At 35.2% G+C, this 12594-nt stretch overlaps 1 protein-coding gene and 1 long non-coding RNA gene across 11 annotated transcripts in view; one reads left to right on the top strand and one right to left on the bottom strand.

Moving 5' to 3' along the window:
• LOC127390598 (uncharacterized) overlaps positions 1–8031 on the top strand; it is a 70099-nt gene extending 62068 nt beyond the window's left edge. The window contains exon 4 of the long non-coding RNA XR_007890899.1: positions 7792–8031. This is a non-coding gene — a long non-coding RNA (uncharacterized LOC127390598). The remainder of the gene's footprint in view (positions 1–7791) is intronic.
• Positions 1–12594, bottom strand: part of MRTFB (myocardin related transcription factor B) — a 77018-nt gene that overhangs the window by 56910 nt on the left and 7514 nt on the right. The gene's annotated exons all lie outside the window — the stretch shown is intronic.

Genomic DNA, 12594 nt, shown 5'->3' with positions numbered 1-12594 from the left:
CTTGTACTACAGGTTTAACATTTATCATGCTGCATGTTAGCTTTGACTAACTCGTCTCCCTGTGACATAACTCAATACCTTGCTTTAAACTAAACTCATTTAACTTCCATCACTTCTACAACACACTGCTAAATTAGTTCCATGTACATTTCTTTATTTTTGTTTCAGGAACGTACATAAATGAAGTTTTATTGTCCAGATTCAACTAAGAACATGCAAGAATTATACGGAACATAAATTAAATTATATCAATATATTAAATTATGTTGATGGCAGCACTGCAGTGCAACTCAAAACAAGTTGACTTCTCACACAGAAGATGCTTCATCTGTGGTTTCACCACAACTAAATCAGGTTAGCAGGGACCTTCTGGAGGTCATCGAGACGGTCCCTCACTCCTCAGTAGGGCTACCAGGTGCTCAGGCATTTGTCTTGTCAGGTTCTGAAAATCTCCAAAGCTGGCAATTCCACCACTGCTTGGTAACCCCACTGTGAATGCCTTCCCCACTCTATCCTCCTGTCCCAAACAGGGTTTGTTCTACTGCAGCCTGTGCCTGTCGCCTCTTACTGCTCTGCTCCCACACAGAGGGCGCTGCTGCCAGTTTTTACTGAGGTTTCATACAGCGCACAAACTAAGTCAGCAGGAAATGTCTAAAACCAAAGTTCTCCAATACAGATCTCTAACCCTAGTTTGAAAGCTTCCAATTCACAGGAAAGCCTCAGATATTGCAAATTCCTTCTCTTAAATCTTTTGTATAAACAATTTTAACCAGTAAAGTTGTTAATTAAAAAAAAAAAAGCTGCAGCAAGCCTAAACATCCAACTATTTATCAGTCTACAATCCCTTAGCAGTACTGATTTTCACAGGGACAGGTCTCTAGGAAGCAAAACTGAAATGGGTTATAGCATGCACACTGAAATACCACAGCTGATGCCTTTTGTTTCCTCAAGCAGTTGTCTATAGAGACTGGCAGAGCAGGACTAGGTCACTACACTCATGCTGAAGGCCCTCTTTCAATTTTGTGCTGCAAGGGTGTTGCAAGCCCCCTTACCTACAGGCTGCTAAAAATCCAGGTATTTTCCCAAATGATCCTTTTACACTAGAACAACCCTGTTGCTATGTTACTACATCATCTTTGAATGAAAGAATTCCCAGAAAGTCTAAATTCCTCAAATTTCTCAGTCATATTTCAAATCACATTTTGCTATCATTTCTTTTTATCTTCACTGAAGAACTGCTACTGTATCAGACCATGGAAATATTTTGAGCTTAGAACAATTCATTTCCCCCAAAAGAGAAAATACACACCTCCACCCAACATTTAAAAGTTTTTTTTGTGGGGGGAAAAAGGTCTGTGACCTACATCATCAGGAGCTGCCTCACATACACTACGTTATGAATCAAGTAACAAAAACATTTAAACAATACTATAAAGATGACAAATGGAACACTTGCAATAAAACATAATAATTTTATTCTTCTCTCCTTTCATTAGAATCTAAAGAGAATTCAGCTGCTGAACCATCTTAAGAAACTTCTAAACTTCGCATCCATGAAATCACTAGTTTGTCTCAGGCATAAGGATTTCCTTATTGATTGACAAAGTAATTCTGAAACTTAAATAAAAATACTTTTGATAAATAGCTTCCAAAACAACAACAACAAAAAGAAATACACAAGAAGAGAGACATCTCTATATGTAGACAAAATCTTTTCACGCTGCTGCATACCTGAGACAATAAACCACTATTTTTTAGTGCGCTTATTTTAACTGCTAGGGAAGACACAGACAGTTGCCTCAACATCAGCTGGAGATTATAACCAGCAGCATTTCCTTCACATGAAACTAGACTCAATATATGCAGAACATTTCCAATCTACCTTCAGTTTTCAAAAGCCAGATTTCATTCTGACATTTCTAACATAACTGATTGTTCGGACATCAGCAATTCCAACACAAAAAACCAGTAGAAGACATTAGTTCATCTTGATTAAAATCAAACCCTGTATAATAAATACTTTACCCAGTCATCATGTGCAAAAGTGAGAAACTTATCTGATTTAGACTTTAATGTACCGTGATACGATCATATTTTATATTAAAGATAACACATTTGCCTCCCCTTTCTCGTTTAGCTGGAAGACTCCTCAATCTTAAGAGAATTATTTCATATTTGCCATCTGTGTTTACAGATGTAACCATTTTCTATATAACCCCTAACTTTAAGCAGACCTATATACAAAAGTGTATTAATAAACATAACTGAAACTAGTAAACACATGTACAGGAAAAAACACAACTTTCAATAGTCTACTCTGCATAATCCAGGAAGGCGCCATTTTGTACACAGCTAATCTAACAGGCAGAAATCAGTTGTCACTTCAGGGATTTCCACTTCCTTCCTTGAAACTAAGACATCTAAGGGTTCATTAAATTATGATCCGTTATCCTATGTGGTATGACAAACATTTCTACTTACAAAGCATTGGAAAGTATAATACCATTTTATTTGCAGCAATGAAAATAAAGCTCTCTACTCTTCCAATAGTCCCAAAGGATTTGGGGTTTTTTTGGGTTTTACAGAATTCAGCAAAATATTTAAGAGTGGTAAAATGAAAGCTAGAATAAAATTATTTTTCTACTTAACCTTCAGAACAGATTATCTAAATGGAATATGCACCAGCACTGCAAGCAAGGCTTCAGTTCACATTTTTCTGACAACCACACAGAAACAGTGTTCCAGTGCTGGGAAAGAACTCCTGTACAGTGTATGAATCTTATGTAAGTGTTCTCACAGATTGTAGGTGGTTGCTATCTTTCTTAGCTGCTGAAGAGAAATGCTTCTTTTATTTTTAAACATTTTCTCTTCAAAAGACAAAGCATATTTCCTTAGAAAAATCTTGGAAGAGGGGAAAATACATACTTCCCTGCCACTTGAGACACTAAAACTGGTATTTTTTTTTGGCACAAACTGTGACATCTAGATGACACTTAAGTAGTAAATCAGCTTTAATTTAGAAATCTGCTGGAAAACAGAGTTCAAGAATCACAGTGCATTAAAACTCTGGCCAAGTCAAAGGGCTGACCCTAACACTGCTTCACTCATTTATACCTGCAAGGAACTTAAGTCACTATTCAGAGTGCAGGATCAAATTATTAAATGAAACCAGATTAGGTATTAGCAATACCAGGCTCCAGTACAGAATTTATTACAGAATCATAGCGTGAACCTCAGCAGTCAAATCATCTAGGTTTAAGTTTCGCCATTTATAAAAATCAGAAAAATTTGAATTATGTAGCCAGCAGTTTGTAGCACACCACAATCTTTAGTGGGAAGAATACCATAATTATAAAATACCAGAATTATAAAACATTGGTCTGGGGGTTTGCAATGTGTGAGGAAACAGTAAAAATCCGTAATACTTGTCAATTAAGGTTTTTTTGTGTTAAGGTCTTGGATCTCCTTGCCAATGCCTAGGAAGATTTGAAAATCTGTACAGTGGGGACAATGATCTCTAACACTAGAGTGGTAATCAGCATTTAGGGGACTGTCAGGGTTTCAAATATTACCTCAATTAGAACAGTGAGCATTAATTATTTGTATCGGAGATGATGTGCTAAGTCACAACATGAGACTATCCTCACAGTTCCTCTGTCTCACAAAACTTCCCTTCTAATCTTCAAATTAGCTGAGTCCTAGGGGTCAGACACTTGAAATGCTCAGTCCCTCCTTTTTTTTCCCCACAGGATCAATAGAAGGAGGACTTGGACATAAACATTCAAAATACACAGGAACATTTAGTTCACTGAACAATACACTAACTCAAAGCTAACAGGGTCATTTCCCAGAGACATGAACTGGGGATAAAACACCCGCTTCTGAGAGACGAAAAGATGCCATGTTTTTAAAGGATTACTCCTCTTGGCATGCTGCCTCTCAGCAAAGGGAAAAAAGAAAACTAAGAGTCAGACAGTATGGTTGGCTGCAGGAAATCCATCTCAGCTCAGTTTGTGGAGCAACAGGAAATCTAGGTGTCTGCCTCACAGACAATAATGCTCCTCAGCCTGGTATATAATGGTTTCTCTGTGACCTCTAACAGGCAGTGTGTCCAATTTGATAGCACATCTCATACAGTCAATTTCATTTCAGCTCTTACATCCTATTATACATCTGAAATCTTACTGATTTTCTACAGGAAACGCTTTTGGGGTTCCCTTTATAATTGTTCTCAATTCCTTTTTCTGCATGTCCATACACAATTTTTCCCCAAACTCTGACTACTTGTATTTAATTACAAAATTGAAATATAAATAATAATAATTTTTTAAAAGCTCAAAAGTATTTCAAAAGCCACTTAAAGCTATTCCTCCAAATCCCTAACCTGTCTTTTACACCAAGTCTCGTATATTGGTGTTTTAAAATTAGTAAAGAGGCAAAAATAAAAAATAACCTTTTGCATTTAGCACTGCAATTTTAAGAATAAGCTGTTACAGAAAAGTTCTTTTATCATTTTCTCAGTAGCTTTCAAATCCACTTACTGAAATAGAAGTTATAACCAGTAAAAACTAATACATGAGTGGGTACAAAATAAACATAGACATGGAAAGTACTTGCTATTAATAATCATCCAGATTATCAGTAAGTTAAGTGAATGTGTTCATGTAATTAATTTTTTGACATTCATAATTTCACTGATTGGAGACTATGTCTCAAATTAGGTTTGCCTCTCTTGTGGAGATTTAGGCCCTTCATTTTCTTTATTCTATAGTTGATTAAATGACCAAAAGACATTTTTCATTTAAAAGAAGTCTTGAGACTATTCAAACATGTTAGTATTCCACCTCACACAGTATGATGCTGATGCTTTCCCAAAGACAATGTCAACACTGCTCACCATTCAGTGCTGCTTACAACTTCTGCCGTTAACTTTCTCACACGACCTCTGTTATTAAAAGTATTTTGTATATGGTATATGAACGTAAAAATTAAGACTGATATTATTATATTGAAAGAGAAACTGCAATCCTACAGTTAAAATACAGTTGATATATTAATTAATGGAAATACATTTTGTGGTAAAATACACAGCAACAAGAACTTAAATCATACAGCTATTTTTACAAAGATAATTAGACAAAAGCAGAAAAAGATGAGAAATATCAACAGCTGACTAACTATGACTAATCATCTTGGATTATGCCTGATTAGAAACTCATTGCTACTATTCATTTTTTAAAAAAACAGAGTGCAAAAAGTGTATGACAGAACTGCAGTCCTGTCAGGTTTCCCACCATACTAGTAACAGGAATGACACGGTTCTTATAGGTGCATGAAGTCAAGACTGGGCCCATCAATATTTCAGATAATTTCCTCTTTTATTAAATAAATTATTGATATTAAATTTGTGTAAATGTATACTCTAGCTAAATTAATACCACTAAGCAGATATTAGAAGACCTCTAGAAACTCATTTCACACTGTTGCATATTTTGATGCCAGTGCTACACTCAGATTCCCTTTACTAATTCTTACAAGGAAAACTTTAAAACTTAAGTTTTTGAGCAGCTTAAAGTCTGAAAAGAAGTAAGCTACACTAGGAATTCACACCATAAACTATGTAATGTATACAAAATTACTTATCTCTGGACAGAGGCAAGGGATGAGTCAACAGAAATCTAGATGATACATTCCTTCCTCTACCATCTCCAGGAAAAAAAAGAAAAAGAGGCTCCTTATTGGTAATGGGAGATGTTGCTGCTAAGTGCAAATTAATTATCAGGCAGAGTGTGAGTCTGTGATGAACAAGGGCAGCCTCCCACAGCTCCCTTAAAGTGTGGGGAAGCTACAGCTTCTTACCTTTTTGCTGTGTAGGGCCATACAGATGATTTACCTTTTTTATATTACAATTACGTTCACACTTTGTGAGCTTTAAAATGGTCATTAATAACAAAATTTATCCAAGATGCTAAACTTCTTACAGACATTTTAAGTAAGCTGAAGTTCACTATGCATGATATTCAAGTCACTAGAACTTTAAACCAATCCCTTCAGATGGAAGTAATGTTCAAATTGCTTAGTGATTACATAAAACTTCTCAAATCTACCATCTTCTTTTACAAAACACTTACAAAAACAACTTTGCAGCATGCACCAAAATCAATAAACAAATGGTCTCATGGACCAAGGATGAGCTGTGCCCTAAAGACAGTACATAGGCAAAAACCTTCATCTTTAAAAAATAGTATGAACTGCTCACACAAGTGGCTCTGCAAGCTATTTGAAACCAAAATCAAATCTAGCACCTATTAATCCATGCAGGTAACCCAGAACATCTTTTAATATACCTTCTACTGACACAATACTTGGTGAATAGAAGCCATATTATGCTGAACTTATAGTACAGAATTGTTTGCTGCAGAAAGTTCAGAGAGACTTGACTCACACTGAAAACTCTGAATGACGGTAAGAAGATACATTATTTCATCTACAATTAAGTCCATCCTTCCTAACAGCTGCTACCTGAGCACTCAGAAACAACAAAAATTATGGCAACAATACTTCAAAGTATATAAAACACTGTCCTACACCTTCTAAGTTAAGACCATCCAGATAGTCTTGAACAATTTTTTACTTTTAATCACCTTATAGCAGATATAATTTTATTTCAACTCATCTTTTCTGTGGACTTTTTAAAGAGCACTGAGTTCTATTAAAATAAACAGCTTCATAAAAAGACTTTAAACTAGAAAAGTAAAACATGAAGTAGTATCCTGCTTAGATGTTGCACACAGTGCAAGGAAACGTGCCATTTACAAATGCTCAGAAAAATCTAAACATGATGTCTATGAAGACAATCTTGTCAATATTCTACAATTGCTTTAATACTCTAGTAAAATTTTAAAAGCCTGTATTAACACTGGCAGCAAGTAAATTTAGACTCAGTTTAGAAAACAACACCAAGTCAGTTTTATAAACATAGAAGACAAAGAAACAACAAAAAACCCCATGCACATTATTGGTGTGACTGGTGTGCAAACAAAGGATTCTAGTTTCTCATCCTCATGGATCTGTACACATTTACATTAAATCTCTTTTTTCTCCATAAAACACAAGTGACACATCATTTCAGAAGTAATTTATTTCAATTTCAATTTAAAATAATTCAAAAGTTCTTAATATCAGTTTTAATATGAAGTGTTTAGTAGTCGTATTCAAGTAATTGCTCCCATTTACCTGCTTAAAAGCTAGTTCAGTCCTTATGGATTATGACATAACATTGTGGAAGGCATTAATAAGATAATGTGCTCCAGCATTTTCTATGGCCAGCAAACAAGCAGTGTAGCCAGAAAAATCTAGTCATGTAATTCAAGTTGACAGAACACAAAAAAAATCAAAACCCTGGAGTAAGGGTCAAATAGTTATATGAACACATCATGTGATTTCTACACATTTTGGTGTCATGTCCTCAAAGTGGGCATTTATTAAAAAAAAACAAAAAAAGGAAGAAAAAACCTACAGAGCTTTTTACAAGATGTGTTCTGACAGCTCAGAAAATAATCAATTAGTAACTTTTATCAACAAATTGGATCATAATCTTTAACAATTCCTGTGTGTGTTCAGAGTCCTTTGATAGCCTAAATGTTCATCTATTTTAAAAATTAATGTTGTTAGGGCATCTAAGATATTTCAGAGAAGGTTAAACTACTCCCTTATTTCATTTGTTTGCTTAGCTACTTCAAGATGTTCCCATTTATTACTAAGCTGCAGGTGCTATTCTGTTTATTTTAGTGCCTGTAACCAAGCCCTTCAACCGAACAAAGCAAGGACAGGATTCAAGGCAGAGGAAGGAACTGCAGGGATGCTTCCCGTTGAACATACCACTTCCCACCTTCCTTCTTAAGCACAACAGACCATGACAAAATCATTTCTAGAAAATGTAATTTCTTTAAAAATATATACTTAGCTTCTTTTTATTTCTAGAAACTGTTACAGAGATGAGCAAAACTTAATTAAAGTTTGTGCACCAAAGCCTGATATTTGACTTCTTCAAAAAAGTGGAATCTAGTTATGTAGGATGATATTTCACATATTATTCACATTCAGCAATAAACTAAATACTAATGGGACATATTCAAAGTAATGAAGCATAACTAGAGATTGCTAGAAACTTCAATGTAGTGGATCTTGCAAATATCAAAATGATGTCTGAACTGCAACTCAGTGCACACATGCAGGTGTTACTCAGTTGTGCTGCCTCTATTCATACTCCTACTCACTAGAAAAATCCCTCTTCCACAAGTCTTTTGCAGCATATTGACTTGTACCAACACAGCTACTTTCAGATATTAACAATGCAAACAATAACTTGAACTAGCTCCCATGGAAACCAGTCAACTTGTTGTTCTTAACAGCTGAAACTAAAACTTGTAAAATTTAACTCACTAGTGGTCAGAAGAAACACTTAGGTGACAAAATAATGTTTAAATTAAAAAAATATTAAAATGAACGTTCTGAATATCTTAAGCAGCAGCTATTATTTGATTTATGCCAAATACCTAGAGTTAATTTATAATAGTCTCCTTTCTGCTCTTTTCTTATTTATGATCACATAAGCTCCCTGTAAAAAGCAAAACAGAGCATTATGGTATGTATTCAACTGTCCCAAATGACTGGTTTTACTTTGGAAGTTAATAGAAGTATTTAATCTTCTCATCTATTCTGTTTAACTAGAAAGAAAACAGGCGTAGTATTAACGTCTGACTTAGAAATTGATGGGGCCATCTCCTCTTTTCAACATTGATTTTACATTGGATGATGTGACAAATTTTGAACAGCAACAAAAATACAGTTAAGGGCTGATTAAAGAAGGTGATGGAAGTTTTAATATGATTTTTGTGTAGTGCTGCTGTCCTGCTTAGACCAAACCATTAGGTGAGCTACAGTCGTAAGATTCTGAAGGCTGCCCTACTGCCCCCAAAGAGAACTCACAGTTAGCTACATACATTAAATACATGTATGCATCACATGCATGCTGTGTGGGTACAAATGCTCACCTTTCTCAACAGAGACACAAAATTTTGGCAGTCTTATAATACCACTTTGTGCCATTGCCAACTTTTCTACTCAATACATGTAAATGATTAACTATTGTACTTGTCATTATCCTAGAGGCAGCATGAGGTCAATATGCTTTGTGTTTCTCCCAGCCAAAGCTGCTACTGTAACTGGACAAAAATGTATGTTTACTTGGCTCAGAAGTATTACTTTCTATTACAAAACTTTTAAAAGCACTTAAAGGGGAAAGAACACAGTTGTTTCATCACTTAATACCAGCTATCATTAGGATTTATGGCTTCAGAAGGACAACCTCTTCCCTCCTTAGTCTTCAACTGACCCTTTCTCCAAGTCACACCTACAGATTTAGTAGGATTAAAGAAAAGTTATGACACCTTTCCTGAAAGCAAAGAGTCACATTGCATTGGGTAATGGTGAACCCCTGCTCAAGTGCTCTTATCCCACGTCCTACTGTGACCTAATTTTTTATGCAACAGTGACAAAAGGCCAGAATGTGAATGCAATTATGTCAGTTGTAGTAGATCGACACCTTCAGTATCATCACAAGAATTAAGTGGGGTTTTTTACAGATACAATAAGGATACGTTCCAAAAGAATGTTAAATTGCATGCATTTAAGTACACTTTCAGGTAAAATAACCCCTCAAACCACAAAAGCCCAACTTGCCAGCTTCCTAATCATCAGAAATTAAGCATGAAGATATATCACAAACATGAACACACATCACATTAATGTGTGATTAACATCACATCATCTAACACTATGACTTTAACAGAAAAATACATACATTTTATTAAAACAATACTCTTTACTAAACAAAAGCCAAACTTTAACTTGTAAAATCAAGAACGCTTCTTCTAACAAGGCAAATAATACTCTCTGTGAACAGGCTAAGACCACAGGAAGGAGTATCGCTTATTGTTTCTAAGTACAGATCCAAGATACTAAGTAATCAAACTTAAGCCCCAGATCAACACCCATATTCTAAAATAACCAGGAAAAGTATCTTATTAGTATGGTGCCTGAAAACTCTAATGTTCTAAACAGTTTGATGCTATAATCCACAGTCCATGCCCTCAGTGCTTTTAGAATCAATTTCTCACGATCTCCAAAGCTAAAATGAACTTGAAATCCACTTTCCATACTGAAATTAACTAAAGACTATGAGGGCAGAAACTTTGGGTCAGGACTTTATCTTGCCTAAGGCCACTTTCAAAGAAGCCTTATCTGTTGAACTATTGTGTGTTTCAGTATTTCATTCCCTACAAAAATAAATAAATAGATGGTGATCATAAAATTGTTTACAGTAGATTTCTGCACAAATTGCTACACTTAACAGCTGTAACACATCTAAATTCTGTATTTCTTGGGAATTTCTCTTAATACAATTCAAAATGGAAAAAAGCCATTAAACCTTTCCCTTCTATAACAATTGTCATTCTCATCTCCCTCAAGTATAAAGGGGAGAAAAAAGTGCCCTGTTTATGCAGAAATGGCAATAATGATGAATAAGCTAATCAAGAGAGAAACATAAGGGCTTTCAGAAATCCTTAAAAGTCTCAAGAACCACTCAACAGAAAGTTAATAAACATAGAAAAAAAAAGCCTCTTGTATTCCAAGACATAAAGGAAGAGACACCATTAACAAAGGCTGCTATACTAATACAGAAAGCTCCTGTGCAACACTGCCTTATTATTACAAAATTTAAACAGCTCTTACTAAAGGTTATTTCTTAATGCAATACAGGACACCTGCCACCACTGGAGTTCAACTTTAAATGCTTAAAAAAAATTAAAACTACAGTTATTGCCTAATTAGGTTTGATGGCATAGTAACTAAATATAGAGCATTTCTGTTAAAACCATGAAGTCCACTTGCAATTGTGCTGGCTGACAAAATTACCAATCTCTCAGATTATTTTAATCACCTACTTTCTGGTTATGATGGTCCTGTCCACACTGCTGGGTCAGCTGTTGGCATGGGTGATGCCTATCCACAGAAAGCTCAATCATCTTAATGAGTCTGAACAGAGTTATGTTTGCTAACTTGGCTAATCTGAAGTGGTTTAGGAGAACTAACCTAAGCAGGCATAAAATCTCTGGTAGGGTGGAATGAGAGGCTCCACCAAAAGCAAAGATGTATAATCTTAAGCATATTTCAGTAAGTTATGCAGCTGAATAGTTCTCTCCTCTCAGGTGAAAGTTGACTTCAAATGCAAAGTAACCCTTCTGAGTGTCAGTAAGCTTCAAAAAACCCCTTAAAACACAGGCTGAAATATTTAAAAATATTTTTTCCCAAGATCCTTCTGCATAATGCTAATGAAAAAGCTCTTACTGAACATTTCTTTATATGAACACATCAAAAGTAGAGAAACAGTCCATTTACAAACTCGTGAGCCTAAATACACTTCAAGTCAGAATTTCTCTCCTACCTAATAATTTTAAGTTCATTTGTATAGTAAACATTTTTCTTTTCAAGCAGCATAACAGAAAATATACTTACTTCAGTATTCCTTCTCCATCCTTAAACAGACATCAAGTGTAATTTATTAGGTTAAGTACATTTCAGAACACTTTGGTTAGATCCGTTTATGAACACTAAAACACACAATGTATTTAATCATGAACAAATCGGTAATAAAAGGCTGAAAAATCTAAGCAATTCCACTCTTTCCTCCAAGATACATTTCTTGAACAACATTAATATTTTTGAAAAAAAAATACAAGATTTTATTAGAAACTCTGCTGGAAAACTACTGATCATCTGATGAAAACAAGACATTAATGAAATATTATCTGGTCATATAAAAGTACTATAGCCCAGGTTTCTATTTTTCTCTTGCCTTATTTTCATTATTTCTTTTTTGGCATCAGATTATAGTTCATTTCTTCCCCTGATCCTCTTGATTCTTCTTCCAGAATTATTTTTGGTGGTATGTGGAGCATAGAAAAAAATCACTTCTCATCTCAGCTTCCACTTTACCTGTCAAAAATGCTCTGTATACCATCCTTCCTTAATATTTTTAAGGTCTTTTCTTCTCTTGACCATGTTCCTCAGCCAGCCAGCTTAAGGCCAAGATGCCAAGAACTCGCAGACAGATCAAAATGTTGCTGTGAATTCTATCTTTTGGACTACCTTCTGGCCTCATTACTGCCTCAAATAATTGAGAAACAGTAAGTTTAGAACTGTGCCTATGTTAAAGAGCCTCCAGTCAGCTCTCAGTCTGGTCTGGTCTGCAGAAAAGAGAACAGTACCTTCTAGTTTCTAGCCATCCTCCATTTAAGATTTCTAATTTATCTCCTTATTGCCAGCTTTGCTCCTGCTCAGAACTTTCTCAGGACAGAGCAAGATGAACTACTGGCTGAAGTAGGTTGTTACCATCTGCATTTCACCCTTTCCCAGAGATTCCACTTTTCTTTTTTTCCAGCTCTGCACGATGTTTTAGCATCAGGCATTTTTTTACAGGACCTGGTAAAAGCACAATCAAATGGTTAAACTGGTAGAACAGAGGAAGGG

This window comes from Apus apus, chromosome 14 (assembly GCF_020740795.1).
Source record: "Apus apus isolate bApuApu2 chromosome 14, bApuApu2.pri.cur, whole genome shotgun sequence".
NCBI classification, from domain to species: domain Eukaryota; kingdom Metazoa; phylum Chordata; class Aves; order Apodiformes; family Apodidae; genus Apus; species Apus apus.
Note: the sequence above shows the minus strand (reverse complement) of the source record. Positions and strands in the feature narration are given on the sequence as shown.